Source organism: Pollicipes pollicipes, unplaced genomic scaffold, assembly GCF_011947565.3.
Source record: "Pollicipes pollicipes isolate AB1234 unplaced genomic scaffold, Ppol_2.1 Scaffold_4740;HRSCAF=5597_pilon_pilon_pilon, whole genome shotgun sequence".
NCBI classification, from domain to species: Eukaryota; Metazoa; Arthropoda; class Thecostraca; order Pollicipedomorpha; family Pollicipedidae; genus Pollicipes; species Pollicipes pollicipes.
In genome coordinates, this window is record NW_023596545.1 from 12,003,956 (window position 1) to 12,016,357 (window position 12,402).

The 12,402-nt window shown below is 60.8% G+C and overlaps 1 protein-coding gene across 1 annotated transcript in view; it reads right to left on the reverse strand.

The window, feature by feature from the left end:
- Positions 1-12,402, reverse strand: part of LOC119097928 (RIMS-binding protein 2-like) — a 54,179-nt gene that overhangs the window by 4,555 nt on the left and 37,222 nt on the right.

The following is a 12,402-nucleotide window of genomic DNA, read 5'->3' on the forward strand; positions in this document are numbered from 1 at the left end:
AAAATGGCAAGCCTTTCAGCTTTCCATCTACCGTTCAACTGCTGCGTTGGGAAAATTTCGTGGAGTCCAGCCCCCCCCCCTCGCCGCCCCCTCTAACAAACGTCCGTGGTGCGCCTCTGGTCCCGAGCTACGGGCCGTGCGGCTCGAGCTGCGTCTGTCGGGCACCCGGCTGTCTCCCGTTACTTCCCCCGGATCCGGCCGACTGGCTGTCCCGCGGCGGCCGATGGGGGGGGGGGGGGGGGGGGGGGGGGGGGGGGGCAGTAACGGCTAGCTGAATGCCCGGCCGCCCGCCGCCCGCCGGCCGACGGGGAGCGCCGGTCACTGGCGGCCGACACGGGGCGGCAGCCGTGACGCCTCTGCCGCCACGCGGAACGGGGTGACGGTCACACGTGACGGGGTGATCAGTCACACGCCAATACGACACGATTCGTTGGGCGGTTTTATGGGGTCCCTGTCATAGGCGCTGTGGGTATGCGAGTGGTGCGCGTAGTGCCGTCAAAAGCTGAGTTAGAAATCATGGCCGAGTCGCTTGTGGACCCGGAGAGCTCAAGTATCACACTCGTACATCTCGTCTCGGAGCCTGAGCTATCCAGCTGTACCGCTAGTCATGACTCGGTGATCCTGAGTCCAGTTGCTGGAGAGGATGACGTCAGGCGAGCCTCTGACAACACCGCCTGACGCCCGGCTTGACTTTGACTCGTGACTCGAGGGTCCGGGCGGGATGGGTTACGACACGTGGGGCACGCTACTCTGTCATTGGTTCGTCAGGTCCCGGCTCCACGGGCAGGAGTAGCCGCGGTCCAGCACGATGGATCATATGCACCCCGTTCCGACACCGGCGCGAGGAGGGTGTGGCCCGACAGCTTCGTCCTTCCGGTGCGGCTCACTCCCCCTCCCCTCTCCCCATCCCGGGACCGGGATTGGGCTGGGATTCCGACTGGGACACGACACAGGTGCTGTTCATTGCGCGTGGGGTCGGCGGGCATGTGCAGGGTATCAGACAGCGACAGAGACAGAGAAGGCAGCGACGCCCCACACCAACAGCGCCGGCAGCAAGACGTGCGTAATGTCAACAAGGAGATTTGGTAGAGGTACAGCTGGTAGAAGTACTAAATACTCGATCGCCAGTCTACGTCTTATTTGCGCTGAGTTACCTATGTTTTTTAAATATAGGGACTGGGCGTTCTGCCCTCGCCTGCATTTGCCTGTATTTGCCTTTATCTCGCCGGTGTTTGCTCACCCACTGTATAAGCCATCGGGCCTAGCTCAGCCGCCGCCCTCACGTATCCGTCGAGTCGGGCTGAGAGCGCGCGGAGTACACTCGAGACCCGCCCACGAGCGGCGTCGGTGGCGCAGGACTGATGACCTCCGGAGAGCGGGTGAAGCGTGCGGAGCACCCGCGACGAGCAATCCACTCGGCCCACACGCGCGCGAGCCATGACGGAGCGGTGTCGTCTGTTTGCCGGGCTGACATACATACGGGGCGCGGGACGCCACGGTACGCACCTGCCGCCGCGCCGTAACGGGATGCACCGGCCCCGTGCGTGCCCGCGCGCTGTGAGGCGCTCCATGCACGTCGCGTCGTCGTCGACGCCATGCGCGTGGGAGGCTGGCGCTGGGAGGAGGGCGTGGGGAGAGGTATGCGGGACAGGACAGGACGGAGACCGAGATCGGGACCTGGACGGGGACCGGGATCGAGATCGGGATCGGGATCGGGATCGGGATCGGGATCGGGATCGGGATCGGGATCGGATCGGGATCGGGATCGGATCGGGATCGGGATTGGGATTGGGATCGGGATCGGGACCGGGATCGGGACCGGGACCGGGACCGGAACCGGGACCGGAACCGGGACCGGAACCGGGACCGGAACCGGAACCGGAACCGGAACCGGAACCGGGACCGGGACCGGGACCGGGACGGGGACCGGGACCGGGATCGGGACCGGAATCAGGATCGGGAAACTATCCAGACATGACCCTATCTAGACTAATCAGACCAGTCATGGTCTCCCGGACCATCCCGTCGGCCGTCACACCCAGCTGTCGGCCACGTGTGCGCCGTGCGAGATAAAGACACCCCACCGCGCAGCTCGGGGCGTAACGCTGTCACGGCGGTCCAAATAGTCACGGCCCGTGACGCCTAATGGAATCCAGATCACGCCGCGACGGGCGGAGGCAGTCGGCCTGTTATTTCATACCTGATATAAGGCTGATTGGAGACAGGTGCGGACGGCAGACGCGCTGACCTTGAACCGCCAAGAAGAACAGAATCAGGTGTCTCTAACAGCTGACTGCCCGACATTCACGAATATGCCGAGATTGCGGTAAAAAAGTTCCGCGAGACGTTAGTAAGTGGTGGTCACTTCAGTTCCTTTGCTTCACGGTACGCTGAAATCCTTGAAACACCGAGGCATGGGTGGGACGTGCCTGCTGTATTTTGAGTGTATTCTGTCTGTTACGTTACAAACTCCTGACCCGCTGGGTCGTGTTCGCGGATAATCGACCGCATCTTCCCTACGTAACCCGGGTGGTATCGCTGGAACTTTCGTTGCACTTCCTCGGGACCTTTTTGAACTTGGTTGACCAGTGCGCCGACCAGTGGCTTATGTTCTCGGCTCCTGCCTTTTATAAGCGCATCTGCGCTGTCCTCCCGTGAGAGCTGCCTCGCAAAAAATAAATGGCGATATCACGAATCGCGGCGGTGGTCGAAACGACGGCGGAGGCGTGGCCCGCCGCTTCGGTGTGCCCGTTCCTTCTCCACGGTTCGCTTGTGTGCGGTGCAGGCGATTGTGCGAAAGCAGGCAGCGCCGTGTGAACCAGTGACGCAATGGCCGACCGACGATTGTTGTTATTTCGACCGTCTGCTCCCACAATCTCCGGCGTAATCCGAAGAGAAACCGGGCGAAACGGTGATAAAAGAGGTAGATTAATCACGTCGCATTCAAAACTCTTACCTTACGATCTAAGTACCCAAGCTCAAAAACAGATTCGATTCGATTCGAAGCTTGGGGTTTTGGTATGCGCGACCGATGCTTGGCATTGAGCAAGACTACGCGCGGGGTCGTCATTGGGGAATGGTTATGCCCCCACCAAGTATTTCAAGGTTTATTGACGCTTTCCGTAGCTCCAACAAAGAACACCAGACGCCTGTCACGGCATAAAGACGCATGCTATATAACTAGATGTGAAGAAAATCACGCAATGCCACTTTGTTTGGAATATTGAGCGACGTTGACGCCTCCTTGTGACCTTAGTTGTTAGATGGCCTTAAGTCCTTCTGAAAGCACATTCAGCAATAACCCTGCCTTTTTGTGAGTGCTGGGGTCTTGACTCGCACTCCGTGGCCTTGCTGGTGAGAGCGCCCAGTCATTCAGAAAGCCTAGTAAAAAGAGCGTGTGATGCTAATATCCGGTTTCGGACATCTGTCATTCCTCTGCAAGTACGGTATATTTCCAATGATGCACGGTGTGACCCCATTCGTGCTGATTGACACGTCCAGGTGTGGCCTGTCGCCTTGTGACGTCAGAGCACGCCCCGCGGCCCCGCCCAAGGCGGTATTATCGGTCGGCATGACGGCGACCCGCCGCGCGCGTGTGGCTCCCACCGCGCGTTCCTCACGCACCTGGGCTCGTACGGAGCGGAAGCCTGCGCCGCCGAGTCGAAGGGGCGCGCGGCGTCGTGTCGAGTGCGATCGCACGCACTGACAGCGGACGGACACCTGTGTCGTGGCGGTCAAGGTCGCCCGCCCCGCCGGCCGGGCGAGCGCCGGGCGAGCGCCGGCCGCCAGCCCAGCCGCGCCAATCGGCGGTCGAGATGTGGGTCGCGCCGCCGCTGACCCGGGTCCGGTCACGACGGGCCGCCGCCGCCGCCACGCCCAGCCACTAGGCAGGTTATGTCGAACACCTGTGCCGGCCGCGGCGGCGCGGCGCGTCACTCTGCGGAGCGACGTCGCTGGGAGGTCGGGGCGCCCGCCGCCGGCAGCGGAGTGTTCGGAGTGAGCGCGCGGGCGTCGCCGGACCGGCGTCCGTTGCCGGTGGCGGCGGTGGCCGCTCTCGACTTCTCGGCGCCCTTGAGACGGCCACCGAGTGGCGCCTGTGCCGTGGTGGGTGTGTGCGGCCCGCGGTCGGCTGCGGCGCCGGACCAGCGTCTCTCTCCCTTGCGCGCACGCGGAGAATGTACACGTTCCATCGCGGCCAGCGACGACTGTGGCGCTCGACCACTAGCCTGCGGAGCGACGTCGCCGACTCTTACTCGTGGTGCTACATCTACGAACTGGGCGGCCGCGTGGAGCCAGAGGGCGCCGCCGACGTCGTGCCGCGCCCGGAGGAGCCGGCCGCGGTGACGGCCGCCTCCGTCCCCGCCCCCGCTCCCGCCGGCGGCGGCCCGGTCGAGGACGAGCGAGAGCCGCAATGGAAGGCGGACATGCGCAGCCGCCTGCTGGCGGAACGGGCGTCCAAGTACTTCAAGGGTCCTTCTGCTAAAGGCGCCGCTTCGGAGGGACCTGGTGAGAAGTTCGAGAGCTTGGGCGGCGGGACCTCGTCGGCGGGTTCGCCTGGGGATAGGGACTGGTGGTCGACCCGCCAGGCGGAGACTTGCACGGTGACGTCGGCTTCGCTTGCGGCGAGTCAACCCCTTGGAAAGTCGCCGACGGCCGCGAATGCCAGCTCGCGCCGGCAGACGAGGAGTTTACCACGTGACCGCTCGCCCTCCGACTGAGCCACTGGAGGCGGCTGGCTCGGTGCATGCCACCTGAGGCTGCCGCGCGGCCCTCTGGCGGATCGGTGCTGCTACCTGGTGGCCGCGACGGGCAGCGGCAGAGGAACGGCGGCGGCCAGCGCGGTCGCAACCCGGCGCCTCCCAACCATCCCAAGGTCTGAGGGTGAGCAGAAGCTGGACGAAGTCCTTCGGTCGGAGGATGACGCCAGACGTGCCGCCGATGACGTCAGGTGTGCCACCGATGACGTCAGACGTGCCGCTGGCCGAGGACAGAGTGACGACAGTTCACTCGTGGTTGCCGGCCAGCGACACTGGCGGATCGACGGCCGCGTGGGCCGACGGTCACCCTCCCAACCCCTCTCCCAACCCCCCTCCCAATCCCCCTCCCATCCCGCATCGAGCCCCAGGCCACCCTTGAGCAGCGACCCGTCGCCTGTAGGCGGGGCCTTGGGCCCGCCGGTGGGAACAAACGACGGACCAACAGCTGGTCTGGGCAGGTGGCGCGCAGGGCCAGTCGGGATCCGCCGATTACGCACGCCATGGAACACTTGGTGGCGACGACCATCGCAGGCTCGCCGCCGGCGCAGACCCCGGGGCAGCGGCTCCGGGGACGGTGCGGCGGGCCGAAACATGGGCTTGTGGTGGCCCCGAACCAGGTGAGGAGAGAGCAGACGCCAGCGACGGAACGGTCTAATCACGGGCATGCGGCGAAAAACGGAACGCACCAGCTATGGGCGAGTACCTGCTGCCGGGAACTCCAACAGGAACAGAGCGGTGACTGAGCGACCTGAAGGTGAGGCCTCTCCGGGATGTGGAGTGCTCAGTCAGAGGGCGATTTCTTAAAGAGGATGGACGATCGATGGATCCCCTCGAGAGGCACATCGGCAGAGGACGAGTGGATCCTCCGACGCTGGAAAGCGCGTTTCCTGTAAGAGAACCGCTCGAGGGTCTGCGCTACAGCGCCGAAGCGCCTCTCTGCGGAGACAAGCCCCGTCAAGTATGTGTGGTGATCGGATTTCTACGCTTGCCAAGCGGTCAGAATCAGGCGGCTCTTCTTCCACACGAGGGGTCTTTACAACGTCCCGCCGACAGACAGGAGTGGCCCTTCGGGGCAGGAAAAACACCACGCAGTGACCAACCCTGCCAAGAGAAAAGTGCCGGCGGATATCTTTCAGGGGCAAGACCCGTCAACAAGATGCGCCCTCTCCGACACGAACCGGGGGCAGCGGTCAGCTACGGAGACCAACGCCTAAAGAGGGTCTCCGCAAGCCAAAGCGGCAAGTCTCCAGCGCCAGAGCGCCTGGAGACAGACTCTTCTTCGGCACCAAGCCGGCCCGCCCTTCAGTAACGAACCGACCGAGGTCCGGCATTCCCGGTGAGCGTGCAAGAGACGTCGTCAGTGGCAGACGTGACAGACGATCCAGAGGTACCGAATCTCCAGCGCGAGAGGGACGCTCTTGGTCGACAGAGCGCCCGAGAAGAAGCGTCTATGCATCCAGAGACGGACGAGCTTCCGCGACAGACCTGGCAGGAGGCGATACCCGTGAAGAGGCAGGCTCGCTCAGCAGCCTGCCGACGGGAAACGAATCCAAGAGAAGCTTGTCGTCCTCGGACGTTTCCAAGCGGACGTATTCGCGTATTCCCAGTCTGAGGCGCCAACGACTCACGGCAGATGGCCAGCCGTCCTTGAAGCCGAAAGAGGTATTATCAAATAGTACGTTCTAGTCTCTCGTGGGGCTGTAAAATCGGTGTCTGCTGTGTGCGTCGGTACCCCTGAAGCTTGGGTGAAGGGTTTGGTCTGTCCCTCCAACAAAACAGACGTTCCAAAGACACTGAGAACACAATTTTGATACACAATATGAGAAAACAACATCGCAGACACGTCTTTCTCCCACATGATAAAACACGAGACAGTGAAATCAGAAAGCTAATTCCTCTGTCAGGATGTCGCGGTTAGTTTCGTCGAAGTTTTCGTTTCCTGCTGCATCATTGCTGCGCGGCGTCACTAGTCCGGTGAACATCACGCTTCCCACAAGGCCGCGAACGCGCTGGCACCCGAACCCTTTCCTTCCTCACTCGGTGTTGTGACAGCTAATCAGGCAGATTGGACGGCGGCTCTGATCGATGTTAAATGGGTGACTCGCACTTGGGCAGGCGGGGGACTCGCACCTGTTGAGGCGCCACGCGCAGCGCTAGAGGGGGTACTTTAGGTCTCGCACTGAAGCGCTGACACTGTGTCGGTAACGACAGCTTGACCCTGCGCTGCGTCGCTGCGACGTTTAAGCGATGCAGTGCCGAGGTGTCGTCCCATGCCATTCTGTGACGTGACTCGACACGTCGTGTCGAATCACGTGACGTGACTCGACACGTCGTGTCACGGTGCCACAAGCGTGCTCTCGCAGCTGTTCTGCGTCCCGTGAGTTAATGCGACGTGGAATGGTTGCGACAGATGGGCTCGTTGCAATGCCTGGCGATTGTCCGCAATGCGCTCGATGAGGTCAAATTAAGATCAGTGGAATTTCATAAGCACAAGTTTAGCTGATGGCAGAAGTGCGTTACTCAAAGATGGGCATGCAGCTCAAAGAGTGAGGTCGTAGGCTTTCATTTTTTCACCACAGATAGTTCCTGACAGAAGGTTAAAATGCGGCGTGGTGCGTTTGCACCAAGGTCCCTCCACACTCCTTAAGAGCATTATGGTCGCGCCCTTGCTTAAAAAGGACTAGGGCTGTCAATGGTTGAGTGGAACAGGACTCGGTGACGGACGCACGCAGCCGCGTTCATTGCCCATTCATCTTAGCGTGCCTCTCAGCGAAGTCAACAACTCTTGAGCCCTCCTTCTCTCCCGCCTGTGCCCCCCCCCCCCTGAAAAATCACGTGGAACCCTGCGGTCTCTCGCACCCACCCGGCGCTCTCCCACCATGTCACGTTCCAGCGTCTCTCTCCGTGAGAGAGGGGCCTACGGCGGCCACGTTTCTCGTGGTCAGGGAGCTCGCGCGCCGCCGCCGCCGCCGCGCCGGTTTCGACGGCGGACGCTGCGGTCTCAGCTTGCGGTGCGTGGAGCGGACCGCGCGGCCTACGCGGCGTGCTGGTCAGCGCCTCTGAGATCGACTGATGAGAACGGGCCGCTGGGAAAGCGCCTCACGTCCCCGGTCGGTGTCCACTGCGGCCCGGGGCTCCCACACGTCAGGCCAGGCCGCCGGGGGCGATAGAGAAGTGAAGAACGGAAGCTGGGAGTGCGGAGATGCGGCGGGACGGGAAATGATATAAGAAGCGACGCAATGAATACAAAGAGCAACGGCGTCGAAGCAATGCATGAAACACGCAGGGAAACTTGTATCACGCACGAGCATATCAAAGTCCGTCTAGGCTCGTGCATTTCACTGACGATGCCAATCTGCAGGTGTGTCCCAGCGTGTCATTCGCGTACCAAACGGCACATTAACTCGCTTCATGCGAACCTCTTTTGACGCGTCACCCTCGTCATGGAGCTGTCACTGGCGGTCCCACCAGCTCGTCACGGCTCCCCTATTCCCATGGCTGCATGACGCCATAACGCGTATGCAAGACCGTTATGTTGCAAAGTGCTCAAGTGATAAGCCACTCGCAATTATGTGTGGTTGAAAACAACGGTAGGTGCCGGGATTTATCGGGTCGCCAGTGTGGCAACGTCAAGTCGAGGATTAACGGGCCGGGGCTGGGTAGAGTCATTGCTTTGCACGTGATATTTTTGATGTAAAAGAAAGCCAGAGGAACTTGTATGCGCTGGATGCCGATGCCCAAGCGCCTTAAATCGTTTGCGACAAGTGAAAGGCCGACGGATGGCACGAGATGTGCTGTGTTCATAGTATGCATTGGGAATGTCGCAACCTATGACCAATCTCTTCGCTGTGAGCCGGAGCTGTCCTCATATATTTTACTTTCATCAACACGGTCACTCACACTTCGGCCCGAAAGGCTCGGATTTTAGTGCTGGTAATTATTCCTGTTGCGTGGCATTGCTAATGTTTTGTTAGGTTGTACAACCTGCAGCCTTACGAAATACTGATAATACACACCAATGTTAATTTACGGTGTGGCTCCGTGGCCCCTAGCTACTACTTCTCTCATCCGTATTAAAAGGCATGAGAATGCACCGTGCGAAAGATGCACATCGAAAATGTCGGCCACAGTAGCAAACCCGTCTATGTGCGTCGCTTGCTTGTCGGAAAATGTGCTTGTAAGCTGGGATAGGGTTAAAGTGCACTCGTATGCACCGACTTTCACAGAGACGCTTTCTACAGCAGGAAAAAATGAGCAGGTCCCTTCTTTGATCCTGGAGTCTATCACGTGTCGAACCGGCTTATTTTGTTTTAGCACTTCTCTGAACAGTCTGAGCAGACACGCGGCATGTATAGTTCTGGTGAGATGAACGAGACTGAAGTCATAACTAGAGCATGAGAAACCAGCTCTAATCTCGCATCAGCCCTTGCCTAACAAAATCTCAAAACACCCAAGGTAACAATCAAGGAGGCTCTCGTATCGGCTCTCGTATCGGCTCCCGTGTCGGCTCCCGCTTCGGCTCCCGTTTCGGCTGCCGTTTCGGCTCCCGTGTCGGCTTCTACGTTGGATCTCTTGTCGGCTTCCGCGGCGACTTCCGTGTCGGCTTCCGTGTCGGCTTCCGTGTCCGCTTCTGTCTCCGCCCGTGTGTCATCTCCCTTGTCTGCTCCAGTATCGACGTCCGTGTCCGCTTCTGTGACCGCTTCTCTGTCCGACCCTGTGTCAGCTCCCTTGTCTGCTCCAGTGTCTGCTCCCGTGGCCGCTTCTGCTTCCGCCCCTGTGTCGGCTCCCGTGACGGCCCCGAGTCCGCTCCCGTGGCCGCTACTGTGTCGGCTCCCGTGTCCGCGTCCGGAGATGACGTATAAGTGTACGTCCGGCCGCCGCCGGCCGCCTGACGAACGGTTCTCTGGCCGCCACGGCCGCCGCACTCGTTCGGGGCCGCGGTGATGACAGTCATGCGGTTTTGGCGGTGAGGTCCAGCTGTGGACAGCAGACGTTTGGTGTTGGTGGTGAGGTCCAGTTGTGGACAGCAGACGTTTAGTGTTGGTGGTGAGGTCCAGCTGTGGACGGCAGACGTTTAGTGTTGGTGGCGCGGTCCAGCTTTAGACAGCAGATGTGTAGTGTTGGTGGTGAGTCCAGCTGTGGACAGCAGATGTGCAGTGTTGGTGGTGAGGTCCAGCTGTGGACAGCAGACGTTTGTTGTTGGTGGCGAGGTCCAGCTGTGGACGGCAGACGTTTAGTGTTGGTGGCGCGGTCCAGCTTTAGACAGCAGATGTGTAGTGTTGGTGGTGAGTCCAGCTGTGGACAGCAGATGTGCAGTGTTGGTGGTGAGGTCCAGCTGTGGACAGCAGACGTTTAGTGTAGGTGGTGAGGTCCAGCTGTGGACGGCAGACGTTTAGTGTTATTGGTGAGGTCTGGCTGTGGACAGCAGATGTGTAGTATTGGTGGTGAGGTCCAGCTGTGGACAACACACGTTTAGTGTTGGTGGTGAGGTCCAGCTGTGGACAGCAAACGTTAAGTGTTGGTGTCCATGTCTGGATGTAGACGGCTAATATTTTGTGGTGGTGGTGAGATCCGGACGTGGACAGCAGTATATTGATGGGAGGTTCAGGCGCGGACCGGAATTCGTCGGATTCAGTGTTCGGGTGAAACCTAAACGTTATTGTAGAGAAACTGTCAAATGAGCCCAACGCCTGTACGGTTGTTGCAACCACCTGATCGTAACTCACCGAAGCTGACATTTTACGGCTGCGACCTTTGAAGGTCATCACAAGTTATTCGCTGGGCTAGTCCCAGTCTTCTGCCCACCATCCCGTCGCCATGGGAGCCCCGGTGTGGGCGGCGGTGGGTGGGGACTAGTTCCACGCTATCCAGCTTAATTTGGCGAGTCTCCTGTACTACCCTCGCCTTGGATGACCCGGTGCCGAACTGGTGACACCATTACCAGCGCCCAGAGTTGTCCGGGGTGCGATGCGGGCACCGATGTACTGCTGACATTTCCCGGAGTCGTGCCCAGAGGGCAGGTTGGCCTTCCCGCCGAGCTGTTCCGGCCGCGCGGGATGATCAGGAATTCGTCTGCCGTTGGTCCCTCACCTGTCACGGCCGTACATGACGGCGGTGCCTTCAGCTGTCGCGGCCAGAATGGTCTGACTACGTATAACGCGCTCAGCGGTTCAAGTGTTGGCCACAATCTGATCGAATCCGCTCTGTACTCGACACTCGACTGCTTTGGGCGAGACTTCCCAGATGGGCGCCGTGCGGCGGCCCTCGCCAGCACCCGACACCGCAGATAATCAGCAGGCGTCCTCTCTTACGTTACGTTACGTTACGCGCTCACCGCCGGCTCCGCGGCGGCCCCGGCGCCGGGAGCGTGACGCGCACGGGCGATGGTAGGAGTGAGAGGGGACTGCACGGGTTCACGTCACGTGCGTCCGTTTGCTTCAGAAACAAGCAAATCCGGTCGCGCGGTCATCGGACATCGGTCGAGTCGTTTGCGCCACGGTGCCCTGGAAGCGGTGTCTGCCCGTTGTCGGTAGATGTGGCGCGTACCCTCGAACCCGTGTTCGCGTTGATCCCCGTGTCATGACATTGCTGTTTTTCCTGTTCTTCGATCGTGACGTATTTTTCCTGTTCTCCGATCGTGACGCTTCCTGTACACTGGCAGTGGTGTTTGTCCGCGTACCCTGCAATTATTTACGTTCCATTTCATGTGCGAGCTCTCTTCACCGTGGTGTTGTTGTGATCACTTACCCTGACTTCCCTGACAGCTGAACACATCCTCGCGCCTCGGCAGCCGTGCCTGTCCCTGTCTCTTTCCCTTGCCGCGACGTCTGCCCCTGTGAAATGTTTCCCAACATTCCTGCGTTTGGCTTGTCTGCTCCGTATGCGGTGCGGTTTCTCTCCGGCCGCCTCTGTCTCCTCTCCGAGGTGTGCGTCACGGCACCCCGGCGATGGCGTCCGTCCGGTACCCCCTCACCGGTGCTCGCGCGCTCCCGCCCGCTGACGGCGGCGTGCCCTCGTGTCTCCGCAGCAGCGGTCCAGCCTGACGGACCGCGAGCGCGGCCTGGTGCGGCGCGCCTCCCAGCTGGGCTCGCAAGTCAGCCAGCTGCAGGTGCGCTGCCGCAACCTCAAGCTTGACAACAACGAACTGGTGAGCGGCACACGTGGGCGGGCGAGTTGGCGCTCTGCAGTCTCACTCAGCGTGCTCAAACATGCCAGACATACACGACAGCGGCCCTGTGGTGGCGGATGAAAATAAATGAATCGAGGTGCACGGGCGCCCGGGGTGTTCCGAGATGTGCCCGCGGCTACGCCCCTACGTCCCCACGCCGGGACGTCTGGGGCGGCGGGAGGCGGCCAGGGGCGGCCCCTGTGGCGAGCACGTGTGGATCTCACTGGTGCCGGGGCGAGCTCGCGCTGCTGGGGCCGGACCTCGGAGCCCCAGGCGGACGCTGTGACGCCGGCAGGCAACGCGGCGCCACTGTCAGCACAGCGGCCGTTCGGGTCGATGGCTGACAGCGGCCGCCGGGTGATCCTCATCAGCCGCCGGCTGTTTGTGGAAGGGGCTGTTGACAAGAGCTCATGTCGCGCGTTGTGATTAGGCTGACTGGATCAGTCGCCTGAGGCTGCAGTCTGGGCTCGCCGCAGT